The sequence below is a fragment of the Carcharhinus amblyrhynchos genome, chromosome 11 (assembly GCF_965287045.1).
Source record: "Carcharhinus amblyrhynchos chromosome 11, sCarAmb.v2.hapA, whole genome shotgun sequence".
Lineage (NCBI taxonomy): Eukaryota > Metazoa > Chordata > Chondrichthyes > Carcharhiniformes > Carcharhinidae > Carcharhinus > Carcharhinus amblyrhynchos.
In genome coordinates, this window is record NC_137334.1 from 39,788,969 (window position 1) to 39,803,336 (window position 14,368).

Sequence of the window (14,368 nt, forward strand, 5' to 3'; positions counted from 1 at the left end):
CATTTTCACAGTAACTTCATGCAGTATGAATGTCAGCCTACTTGCGACTAAAAAATAAACTTTCTCATTCTAATATTACTGACATGTGCATATGCTGAGATCACCGTGGGGAAGATGATGGATGCCATTGAGAACATACTCCAGGATCCCCACAAGACTTCATTCTTCCCCTGCCCCTTTTATTCTTCTCACTCACCCTGTCTCTCTGTGCCTCTCCTCCCTTTATCTGTACCATAACCACCCTCCCTCCAAACCCAGCCAGCACACATCATCCACCTGCTCCAGCTGCCCACCTATTGCTTCATCCATCCATCCCCGCAAGTCCTGGCGTGTGGATGTCATGTCAGTTCAGTCACATTCTGGACCAGTGTGAAATTCTGCTGGTGAGGCAGTTGATCAGAATGGAGAGGGCAATTCTAATTGGGTGTTATTTTTAATCTCAACTATGAGACGCAAAAATGACTTCCCAATGGCGGTTGGTAGGAATTGAGATCTGCCATCCAGCCCCCCACAAGTTCCTGACATCGGGAAACCAATTTTTCACCCTCATTGTTTTGTTTCCCCACCCCCACCACAACTATCACTGTCCACCATGAGCACTGCCAATGATGGGAGGGAACAATTCTGTCCATAGTGACTCCCTAGCCTGGATTTACACTCCTGAGACAGTTGCGCCAAGCTGGGACATCTCCTACCTCACTATGCTGACCTTGGCAAAAAGGGCCCTGAATGGTGAAATTTTCAATCTGCTGTCCTCAGACACAGATCAAGGGTGACCACAGGAGCTGTCACAATCGAAGATTGAAGAATTAAAAGGCCTGTGTTGGTTCTCTACAACTTTGTCCCACTTGGTTTCTTACACTAAGTCCTTCTAGCCCTTACCCCTCAAACTACCTCTTCCCCAACCACCTCCCATGCTCCTCACCCATCCCCATGGCTTATTATAGCTCCTATGCCAACTCAGTGCCAACCCATGTCAATTAAGATCCCACCACATTTTTCCCTTACACCCTTCTTATCAATTCACCCAGTATCCTCAATGGTCAGACCTTAGGAGCCATGCTGTGATGAATAAAATAAAATTCTCAGTACCTATGACTGGCTTAACTGTATAAACCATTCATAAAAAACAAACATTTATATTCAGAGCCTCACATCAGAGACAACAAATTTCTTTGAGCTGTCAATCAAACTTTGTGCTTGAAACCCCCACAATGATAATGATATGTTGCAGAAAGCAGTTGAGTATTAATAATTCTAAAGTGGTTGCACTTAGGGTTATGTCAATAAACAACTGTTAAAACGGAAAGAGCAGATTTTTTTTCAACTCTCAGAGACATGCTGGCAGTGTTTTTTACAATTATTTAAAAGAATGGCCATTTAAATGATTTAACAGCTAAAAGTCCTACAGATCATCTTTACCCTTCATGAACATCCAGGAGTTCTCTAAAAAGTAGTAACTCTCACACCGCAGGATAAGGCTCTTGCTACCGTAAAATTTAGTTCTTTGGGGGGAGGGGGAAACGCAGATGCCTCACAGCATCAGGGACTCAGGTTCTTTTCTGGCCACGAGTGACTGTATGAAGTTGTGAATGTTCTCCTTGTGTCTACATGGGCTTCTTCTGGGAGCTCCGGTTTCCACCCACAGTCCAAAGATGTGCAGGTTAAATGGATTGGCTATGCTAAATTGTTACTTTGCGTCCAAGCATCCAAAGGCAAGTACAGAGAAATGGATTTGTATGCATCTGCATGTCATGCACGCTCAATAAAAGGCTTTCTGCAGCTACAAACTAACTGTGCTTCCTGTATCCTGATCAAAACACATCTCATATATCCAATATCGATTAAAGTTAAAGTTTATTTATTGGTCACAAGTAGGGCTTACATTAACACTGCAATGAAGTTGCTGTGAAATTTCCCCTAATCTCATGGCATGAAGTCTAGCATATTCCTCTTATGGTATTCACTGAGGAACCACTCATGATAGATAACAAACACACAATGGCAAACCATACAACACACCATCTGAGATATTCATCAAAAAATCTTGACCTTTATTTCAACAGAGACTGTTAATGTTTCGTTTTGAAACAATTGTGAAATCCATTCAATGTTTGTGTTGATTCAACTTCAGCACCCTTTTTTTGGACTTCAGCAAGAACATCACATTCATACAATACTTGGTCAAGCTCAGATTTCATACAAAATTGCAATATTTGAATATTTAAATACTGAAAATGCTATCGTTATGACTTTAAAATCTTCAGAAGGTACAGGGTAAATCAGTTAATGGCTGATCATTTTTGCTGATAAGGTGGGAGGGGTTGAATGTATAAAATGTTGGTGTTACTTTGGATGATTTGAAATAATTTGGATGTTAACTTGTAACAACAAGTGAGGATGGCTAAAGACTCATGAAGCAAAAGGAGAAAATAGATTGTATGCAAGAATTGAACTTAATGTTCAGTCATTAAAATTATTGGTATGGAGAATGGCACAGTGACAGAGTGGTTAGCACTTCTGGCTCACAGCTCCAGGGACCTGGGTTCGGTTCCAGCTTTGGGTGACTGTATGGAGTTTGCATGTTTGTATCCCTTTGTCTGCATGGGTTTCCGCCAGGTGCTCTGGTTGCCTCCCACAGTCCAAAAATATGCAGGTTATATAGATCCTTTGTGCAGGTTATATGTCCCTTTGTGTCCCAAGATGTATAGGTTAGATGGGTTAGCCATAGTATATTCATGAGGTTACACGGTGAGATACTCTGCCAAAGAGTTGGTGTGGACTTGATGGGCCAAATGGTCTCTTCTGCACTGTCGGGATCCTATGATTGTGGAAAAGAAGGATGTGAATTATTAATAAATATATAAGAATGAAGCGAGGGTTCGAGGATTAGGTACAGCTGACTGATAAAATGTCCTGTGTTGCTGAAATATGGTGTTTTCATTCAGAGGGACAGTCATTGAACTGATAGGGAACCTCTTGTCACAGGCAAAAGTGTAATGAAATGTTGCTGTAACTTTGGATGATTTGAATTAGTTGGGACGCAGCTATATTCAATTTAATATTGTTCATAGAGAACCATGTGGAAAATAGAGATAACAATCAATAATGACATTAAATTGAATATTTTGGTTAGGATAAAACTAATGAATACTTAGTTTGGCTGCATCTGAGTTCATTCAAAAGCAGAAGTCAAAATTGCAATGTTTCAATAATCTTAGAATGACGACAGAATCTATTACAGCAAAGAATAAGTATATAAAAATGAGTCACCGTGGCAGAATTTTAGTTGCATTGCACTGAGCACAGAAATGTTGCAAAATAATCCATGATCATTCCCATCATAAACATTGAGAAACTTGTGGCCAAGTCCTCAAGAACTCAAGTCTATTATCGCAATATCCTACGTGGACATTATAGTAAATTGAGCAATCAGACCCACTTAATGGAAATTGAAGGTTGCTGTAAATTGGATAATAAATTAGCTTGTTAATAGAAAACAGGGTAGATGTTAATGGGATAATTGCACAGCTATCACCCACAACATTGTCCAGAGATCAGTCCTATAATTCCCTTCATAATATTTATAAACTACACAACTACCACCTCAAACTCAGCAGAGGACTGTCGTCTCTTTGTGCACTGCATGAGACTAAGTCTACCCTCCCCACCACCAATCCACAATGAGGATGACCTTTTATTTAAAGTTTATTTATTAGTCATAAGTAGGATTACATTAACCCTGCAATGAAGTTACTGTGAAAATCCCCTGGTCGCCACACTCTGGCACCTGTTTGGGTACACTGAAGGAGAATTTAGCATGGCCAATTCAGCTAACCTGCACATCTTTCGACTGTGGGAGGAAACCAGATAACCCGGAGGAAGCCCACGCAGACACGAGGAATAATGTACAAACTCCACACAGACAGTGACCCAAGCTGAGAATCGAACTGGGTCCCTGATGCTGTGAGGCAGCAGTGCTAACCACTGTGCCACCCCACCTTCTCTAACACAAATCTACACCCCACCCTTCCAATACCACTAAAAGCCTGCTCCATAATGTCATTATTTTGTGATATGGGGTGGCATTTTCCATTTTGGAGATTAAGTGCGGTGGCAGGCAAGAAACTCTGAACACTGGGCAAGGGGTTGGAATAATCTGCTTTTCACCTCATTAACCATAGATCAATAAAAAGCTCATTGAATCTCTTGGTGGTTGAACAGGGATTGGTCTACCCCACTGTTATCTCATGGGGTCAAAGGCCATGGCACCACATTTATGCAGCACTCTCTCAAGACAGCACTCACTACAGGTCAGCTCTGTTGTTCTGTTCTGCTTCTGAACGGCACCCAAAAGAAGCAAACTTTCTGCTCTGTTGTTCAGCGAGGCCTCAATCAGGATTTGCCTTCAAGCTATCCAGGAAAGGAGGGAGGTCCCCTTTTCCTTCTTTGCGATGGGAGCAGGAACACCACCCACCTGACCATGCAGGTTGCCAGGGAAGTCACCGCCTGTGGCCAGTAACTAAAGGACTGCCCTGAAGTGCGCAGCCTCCAAGTAAGTGAAATTTCTCCTCACCCCAAATTCTCAGTGTTAGTCAGATGCCTGAGAGTTAGAGTCCACAGGGATGCAAGGTATGACTATCGGATAGGACATCAGCACTGAATGTCTGTCAACCTCTTTAAGATCATCATCTTATGAAAGATCCTGCACAAATGGCATCTTATTCCCTCGCTGGGGAGGTTCAACAGATTCAACCTGCTTCTGAGCTGTTCTTTCATCTGTATTTTTAATATAATCAATCCATCTGTCTTTGATCACCCACAACAAAAGAGAGAGAGCAAAGACTGGAGGATAGAGTACTGAGGACCCTGTCCTCCCACAAGTGGCAGATGACAGAGCTCACTGCAGAGGAGAGAAAATTTTCCAATGTGGAATGTGTGATGAGCCTCCATCAACAAGCCTGTGAGGCTCCATGCTGTATACATCAACCACATGGGGACAATGACTGTGTGTGACCTATAATGTCAGAGCCTGTCTAGTCAATCATTAATTATCTTTTCTCTTGATTCCATTACTGACAAGAAAAGGTAGAGGAAAACCATGAGCTAACATCTCAACCCAAGCCATCAGATCACCTCAGATGAGGATGCTAGGGAGCCATCAAATGAAACCCTGACACTGCATTCATCTGCACACTCCTCCAGTGCATATACACGCATCACATTGGGGCCTCGTTCTTGAGTGGGCTCAGGGTAACAATCTAGTGATCGCTGCATAGGCCCACAGCAGGCAGAGGCAGTGACAGCCTAGGTCTCTGACATTCAGAAAACTGCTGGAGACCAGACACTGATGAGGTCAATGACAAGCCTCTGGAATTGGCCCTGAGGGAAATGTTGGAGTTGCAGAGATAGGCAGGAGAACATTAGGCAGACTGGATCAAAGGATGGAGGACTCTATTCATGTTTTGTCTAATGCCATGGGTCTGCCATGTAAGTGCACCAGTCTCCATGGGACAGACAGTGGCTGCCTTGGTGATCCAGGTCCATCAATAGCCTTCAGATTTGCACTTGGGCCTGCACACCATCACTCAAGCCATTGGTGCATTCCAGCAGTGGCTCAGTGAGAGGGATGGAACATCTTGACCCTCCTCCAGATGCCCTTCTCCTCAAGGAGTCTAAGTGGAAAGCTAGACATTCAAAGAAAGGAGGAGCACCAGCCAGACACACTGGGGCAAAGACTGAGGACAGACAATAGCACATAACAGTCAGCAGGTTGACTCCATCTCTGTGGATTTCAGACCTGTGCTATAACATAGCGACAGGGTTAGAAAAAATATTTTCTTTTGAATTGTGGTGACACTGTGCCTTCAATGTTTTTATATCATGCCACATGTGAGGGGTATATCTAAAGTTCAGCTCTGATTTACCTGGTGCCAATCTGTTTGCAAACCAGGCAGCTCCATGCTAAAAATGCAAGAGAATAACTGACCCAAGATAATGAGGTGTTTGCTTTAATCTGAGTGAATGTATTTTTTTGTTTTTGGTTTTTCCTGTGGGGTTTGATCAAGTTCTCTCTCAAGAGTCACATGAATGGGATGGAGCTAAGTTTACTGGGAAAAACAGTTTAGTTTCTGCTGATCCTGAAAGAAGCAAGAGATGTTTTTCTCTCTCTGGAGGCTGCTGTTTGAGTGTCCAAAGGCAGGTGTCTTTCTGTAGCTTGCTCCAGAAGTGTTCAAAGACTTAAGGGGTGGCAGTACATGTACCAGCATGTAAGCTTCTGATGTTTGCAAACTGACTTTTGAAGAGTTTAACTCTGAGGAATATTGCTTAAATTGGAAATAAGAGGTAGATAAGCTGTTAAGAATTGTATTTTGTCATATTTAAGAATTTCAATTAAAAAAGTAATTAATTTATTATACTTAAACTGTTTTGTTAAAATTTGTTTTGATAAAAGCTGCTTAGTGGGTCAATATAATCACACTAAATATAATGACACTAATTAGTGAAATACACTAATGCCAAAAATAAAAGTTGGGATCTAGTCTAATTTCATCATATATCTTGATGTTTCTGTTCTGTTCCCTAACAATGTACAATGGTGGCACAGGTGTTCATTCACAATATTTACTATTGTAAATCTATTTCACATTCATCTATCTCCATCTCAGATATTCAATGCCTGCATTCATTCTAAGATCCATTATGAATCCCCCTCCCCTCTATCTCCCATTTGGATCCTAATTCCAATTAATTCTCACTCGCTCTCGTCACAGAAAATCATCTTTAGTTTTACATTTGCATCTAGAAAGACACTTCACATGTGAAAATGATGGCTGGACAATACACATGTAACCCTTTGTCATGTGGACATTATTTGACCCCCAGGAGAGTTGTTCATCAAGGCTAGTGATTATCCAATACTGTCACACTGAAGTCTCTACTCCGTAGGAAGTATCAAGAGTATATCACACCAAATGTTAGAATCTTTTCTCCCAAGTGTACATTAATGGCATTTATTTTCTAGTTGAGTTTTTGTGGTAATTTGTATTCATTGTCAAGCACTCAAGCCTATCACATCTCTCTGCAGTGTTTTTGTCTGCATGTTTAAGACTGAATGCTATTAGTTGTTAGCTCCCCATGGATGCTGAGTGATGAATGTTATTTCTTCTCTATGACATTTGATGTCTTTGGACAAGAATGTGTGTGCTGTCAGGTGTGCACTCATCCTGATGAAGCCATCTACTTACCTGTGAGGGCCTAACTTTGTTCCTGAATGGCTACCTTGCAATGCAAATTGATGTGGAATTCATTGCATGACTGCACACTCATTGACTTAGGTTTGATAGAAATGATTGGCCTCTTTTTGAAGTCTGAGATGGGGTGAAAGCAATGCTCCAGCACATCATGAGTGCTCAACAGGATTGATGACTGGGCCGCATCTCTCAAAGGTACTGAGGTTATGTAGGATGTAGACTTGGCAGGCCTCACATGAATGTTTAAGTAATCAAACCATGGGTCTGTTGAACCACGCTCGGACAATGGATGCATGCTGTACCCTAATGTTTCACTGCAGCCTGATGTCCAAAGGCATACTGAGGCTCAGTAGCAAGTTGAAGCCTCTCCATTATTCATTCTTCAGAGCTGGTATTTGGAGAGATAGTACTGTCCAGATGTTGATCTCTTGAGCCAATCAAGTGCTAGCCATCAAATGTTCACAGGATAAACCATTTACCTTTTTCATCATGGCATCCACGTTTGCAATGGCATTTCAGCCACTTGAAGGCTGCCATGGTCACTGACTTGTTGGTACCATGGTTGAATGGACTGCACGATGTATACTTGCTTCAGGATGTGCACCAGTGGGTTACTAAGTCCATTCCAGAATGGCCACATTCTCGAGGACACTGTGCCATCCATGAATAATGGCACCATTCGGGATGAAGGTGATTTCTGCTGCTTCCATGATCATTATGAAATGATGATCATTCCTGATATGTTGACACTGACAATGAAAATATTGTTGTATTCCCCACATGAAAATCTGAAGAGAATATTTTAATCATGGAAATTTACCTTTGCCTTGTTCCTCCTGACCTCTTGTAACAATAAGGTTGTCTCAGGCATCTCTGCTGCATCAAGCCCATGCAACAGCATCCTCATGGTTTGTCTGAATCCTTGCCCTCAAGAGTCATCTCCTCCTCCTAATACCACCACATTTGAGAAATCTAGGTCCTCAATGTCTCCTGCTTGCAATACAATGCCATGTTGTGCTCTCTTGCAGTTCAACTACCTGGTTGATCTTGCTAGTAGTATATGTTTTTTTAAAGATTAAGCCATGAGTGACTAAATACGCATAGTCAGTATAATGAAACTGCAAATGGCTCATTAAATCAGTTATGGTTGCTTTGATCACGCCAACGGTTACTTGGATAACTGTGGTAACCCTAGTGAGGGACACACTCTCTGTGGTGAGTATTGTTGAGCTTCGCCTGACCGGTCCAAACATCAAAGTATCTTTAAGAGGCCAATAGTCTGCTCTGTAATGGACCCTGTGGCAGGATGTGCAATATCTGATTTCTCCTCAGATGCACTCTGCAAATGACAAACATCATTAACCATGTCTTATCACCAAGGGGCCAACCCACTGAGCTCCAAATATTTCTGATACCAGGGATGACTCAATGTTTCAGTTGTGAGCTTCCTGGTACAAACATGCCAGACCTAAGAGAATTCCTTTCTCTATTGAATCTCACAGGCTGTGCCAGGGAGATCTCAAGGCCACATGGGTGCAGTCAATGGCATCCTACACTTGTGGAAAGCCTGAAATCATAGCAAATTCTACATCTCTGGCAATTTGGCTTGCTTTATCCATGCAGAACTGCACATGATGGCTAGCTTTACTGAACAGGACATTTGCCACCTCCCTTTATGTGTGATCGATTATGTAATCTTGCAAAAGTCTCCAACAGACCTCTGCAAGGATCTGCAGGCAAAAAACTTCAATGCAGCAGTAGCCTTCAGAGCAACCAGCGTTGAATGCCCTCCAAGTCAATGCCATATGAGTTCCTCATGGACAATGTTAATTGTCTCAGGATGTGGTACCTCACAATCAGACATCCGCAGCACTGTCTTTTGCATATCTTGATATATGAGCTATGTCTTTGTGGTGTTTTTCACTTCTCGCCAGCACCTGAGTCTTAGGGATCTGCTGGCCTTGGTTCCTCAGGATAATGGTCTTCTCTCACTGTGTCAATTTGTAATTATCTCTTCTCCTCCTGATTCTAACCGAAGCTATTAAGCCAGCAGTGCTGCATGCTGCCTGCATTCTCCATTCCTGCTTGTATCTGTGAACTGAGAATGGCAAACAATTGAGCAATTGATGGTCGTTCTCGTTTAAATGGTCTCCCTCTACATGCAAGGCAGGAATCCAGTTTCTAACACTTGACTTGCCCTCAGGCTGTACATTGACATTCTAAGGCAGGATGAGATTGTCCTGGACAATGACTGGTGGCTGAACCAATCCCTCAGATGTAACTATGTATTCATAAAAAGAGTCTTACTTAGGTTCAAAGACCCAAGTCCCCAAGTCACTTTGTCCTTCAACGGCCTTGACAATGACTATGGATACCCAGTCCTTGTGTCAATGTCCTGACTGTGAGCATGCTGCCTTGTATGTCATGACCAGTACACTGGGGACATGGAGGCTTCTGGGCTCATACTGCCTCTGCACAACAGCCATGGCTCTTGATTGTTTGTCCAGCTAGCTATTCTCAGTCTCTAAGGATCAGATCCCAATTAAGACCGTATGCATCACAGATCTAAATTTAATGGATTCTCACTGAAATGGGCAACATTAAAAAAAGCCAAGGTTGTTCGTTCATTGTGTATTAGACCCTCAATTCCAGAACTTTTTTTTTCTTTTCCTGTCCATTACCCTCACCTACTTCAGCCCTCCCCACTTTTCCTTTTGTCCTCTGCTTAGTGTCTGCTTGTCAATGTCCAACTATTTGAGAGTTCCACATGTGAAGGTTAATGTAGAAACGTTGTATGACTACATTAAGCTGGGTTAACTCATTGAGAATCGGAATTTTTTAAGGAAACCCATGCAATAAAAATGATTTTGAATATTTAAATCCTTATTCCTGCACTTAAAAGATCACTAATGTTTGGGAAGACATTGGACTATACTTTGCTGTAGCAGAATGGCACTTGCCATGAATTCGACTTGCCCTGCACCCCATAGTTCAAAAGTTTTGCTTACTAAGTCACCGAATGTTGAGTCCATAACAGTGCAGAAACATGACATCTAGAGCCTGAGTGAGCAGAGTAATCACCAGGATATCCCCTTGCTGAGATTTAAGAACAGAGAAATAAATGGTGATAAGGCTCTGCCCTTCCCCCCACTCCCTACAAACCCTCATTGTGCAATGCCAAACTCTGCCCTTCCAACAATCTCTCATGCCTCCTGCATGCCATTTTATGGCATTTCCATATCTACTGACCATTCTATGCTGTAGTAGCAATGAATCCTGCAGTAACTGTAGTATGTCAAAAAAGATTTTTAAATAATCATTCATGATAGAAATTAAAGTCATTTCATGCTAAGCCAATAAAAGTGCCAATCATGCAGAGCCTTGAAAGTATCAAAAACAAAAATCACTCCTGAAACAATTTCATGTTGTGTAAACAAATATTGTGAAATTGACAGCAGAGATCAATGAGCCTGAGCTTCAATCAAGCAAAGCTGGGATGCAGGTGTTTCAACAAACAATGGATGTCTGGGCTCTTCAAGCCCTAACATGTATTCTTGGCTGAGAGCCCAGACAACCATTACTATTGTTGAAACCACTGTGCCCCAAAGAAAGCATTGCAGGTGGGAATGGGGGTGCGAGGGGCTGTTGGAGAGTAGGAGGTATGAGGTGGCATAGATGGGCATGAGGAATGAGGAGTGAGAGCTGATGGGCATTTGTGTTCCATGTTAATAGTGACAAAGTCCCCAGCATCGAGGTATGCCTTTTAAACAGACCACCCCCCAACCCAGCAGGCCTGTGGCTGCCTCCAAACTTATTCACTGGCTGGCCCAGCAAAAGATCCCAGCTTGGCAAACATTGTCTCGCAAGGCAGGAAGACTAAGTCCGGAATTTTCCTGACTTCTGCCACCTGCCTCCAGTATGAAAATCCATGGCAAAAAAAAGGACCACAGGAGGGTAATGGAAAAGAGGCAGAAAGACAAAGTAAGCTGATCATTAATGTTTGACAATGTTTAAATCTCTGAAAGCAATTTATTATCTGAATGAATGAGAGACTCTATAATTAAAATGTGTCAAAAATGTTGACTGGCAGCAGTTAACACATAACATAATTAAAAAGGGACATAGATATGGAATTACCAATGTGAAATACCTGCAGCAGGTTTAATTCATATCTACCACACAGGGATTGTACTATTCAGCCCCTGTCAGTAGAGAGACAGTGAAATGTTGGCCACGATTCTCCCAAAAGTGCTGAATTGGTGGGAAAACTTATCTAGATCCCAACCGTTTTGTCAGTTCAGCTTCTCACCTGAATCTCTGCACTCTGTGCACTGCAGAGGCCCCAGTCAGGAATCTCATTTAAAAAAATCGGGGGGGGGGGTGCGGCGGGCCTATTTTGCACCAGAGTCTGACAGCTCCAGAACTCGGTGCATGCACAGTGGCTCCAATCTGTCAGACTCCCTGTTTTGCTGGCCAGCCTGGGACCCCCACAGTGCTGCTCCTCTTTCCTCCCCCCAAGCCCAATTGCAGCCCCCACAGCAATTCCCAGGTCAGCCAATCTGTGAATAACTTTGGAGGCAGCCACAGGCCTGCTGGTTGTGGGGGTGGTCCTGCTCCAGAGCGCCCCAATGTCCAGCCTATTCCCCCAGCAGTGATGATCTCCAATCTCCCTCACCCTGGCAGACCCCCCCCTTCACTGACACCCCCTTGGGGTCATATCCCTTTGAGAGGTAGGCCCATCCCCAGCAGACCAGCTCACCCCAGTCACTGCCCTCCCTCCATCCCAGACCAATCCTGATGCAGAGTGGCAGTGGGACCCCCGCTCCCACCAATTGCCCCGAGGCCCCACCCTCAATAGGCCCTGCCATCTAATCAGCAGTGCCAAGGTGCCCCCTGGGCATGGGCACTTTACACCTTTGGCTGTGCCAGGGAACACAGGTTGACATTGCCAGGATGCCCATGCCTACTGGAGGCCCCAGTTGACCTCTTTCTTTCCAGCGGGGTCTCCCATTAGTTCCCTGAATGGGGGGAGCTACTCTAAACTCACCTGGTGGGGTGGGAGATTTTTCAGGACTGATAAGTCCCCGATAATTATATTTAAAATATATATTAAAGATCCAAATGACATTTGTCTTCCCACTAGTTTCCAGCCTGAATGTAGAGCATTACAGCGCAGTACAGGCTCTTCAGCCTTCAATGTTACGCCAACCTGTGAAACCAATCTAAAGCCCATCTAACCTATACTATTCCAATATATATATATATCCATATATCGTCCATAATACCAGCCTGGTCTGGTCTCTGACTGTTCTCCAGCTCTGGGAAATGCGCATGTGTTCCCAGCACATGCATAAATCCTGGAACAAGGTCAGCAATGCACTTTTCCCGTTCTGACCTGCCAGAAAGGTTGCAGATCGAGATGGGAGAATTGTGGCTGTTATTCCTAAAGCTAACAGTCAAGCTAGACAACTTGGATAGCAACTGTTGAATATTGGCATTTGATCACTCAGCCTTCCTTGCCTGAATCCCCTGTACCAGTTACACAACTACCTTTAAGTGCCTTTGGTCTCAGCAGCAAAATCTGACCCAATGTTTTTCCTTAGAGGCAATGCAGAGCAATGTACCATGTCATGTTTTAAAAAAAAACGCAGCTCCATCCATGAAATTGTTTATTGATTTTTTTTTTGGAGGAAACACGCCAAACCTAATGACAACTCCTAGTTTTGAAACAAAAGTCTAAAGTGGATGGTATAAAGTGCTTGTCATATGGTCCTTTCTCTGAGACTGCAGAAACATTACCAATTGCTGCTTTGATACCAAGAGAATTTTGAACAGCCTCGGAAGACCTGGAGAAATTAAAAACTCCCAGCAGTTTCTTTATAACCCCTAAAAGGCTGCTCTGAGCGATCAGCATTTGTGTCCTTACAGGGTTTTTAAGTAATTAGTTTCCTGTTAAACAAGAGGAGATTGGATTCAGGTTCGCAGCAGCTGAGGACCTCAAATGACTGAAGATTCCTTTCAGAAAGAATAACTGATTCCAGTAAATTCAGATCCTTCTGATACATCAAAAAGACAGAAAACAGTAACGACTGGGGTTCACCAGGCCTGCTAACCCCTGGCAAGAATCCTGACAGCCTACAGAATTGGGCGTTGGGCCTACAGAGGGATTCCCACTGGGTGGCAAATCATCTGGTGTGATATTCCTGGCCTGCTGGCCTCAATCACAATCAGTATAATTCCAAATAGTCATGTAATTAGTAGGCTGGAAGTCTGATTTAGTGGCCTCCTATGATGCAGACCTCCTCCCCTCTCCCCTCTCCTTCCCCTCAGCAGGAAGCCCACCAGACAGGCTTTGGAGCATTTCTAGACAAATGTGGACCTGGTGCTTTGTGCTCCAAGGCAGGAGGGGGAGCAAGGAGGCAAGCGATGTTCCCATGTGCCCTTCAGGACCCCATCAGGATTCACAATGCCAACATTGCACTGCCCCAGGCACTCTGGCCTAACCACAATATTTATCAACATGCAGCTTTTAATTGGCTGGATATCTTACAAGGTTTAACTTCCTCTTTTCTAACCACAATGTTTGAGATGCATTGAAGTGTCAAGCAAGAGAAAAACACGCAAGGCTCTTTGCTAGTGGGTAAGTAATCATACCCTGTCCATCAAACCACTTCAAAGGATGTAGACACCAGATGCTAAACTTCCGATGTTAAAAAGGGTACTCCCTTTTTAGGGAGGAAACTGACCATAAAGCACTTCAGAGGTTCTACAGCTATAGGCTATGAGAGAAAACTAGAGGTATAGAGTTTAAAAACAGCAAGATTATGTTGCAGCTATATCAAGTGCTGGTGAGGCCACACCTGGAGTACTGTATACAGTTTTGGTCTCCTCACTTGAGAAAGGGTATACTGGCACTGGAGGGGGGGGTGCAGAGGAGATTCACGAGGTTCATTCTGAAGTTGAGAAGGTTGGCTTATAAAGAGAGATTGAGTCGAGTGGGGCTATACTCATTGGAATTCAGAAGAATGAGGGAAGATCTTATAGAAACATAATATTATGAAGGGAATAGATATGAGAAGCAGAGAAGTTGTTTCCATGGGCAGGTGAAACTAGAA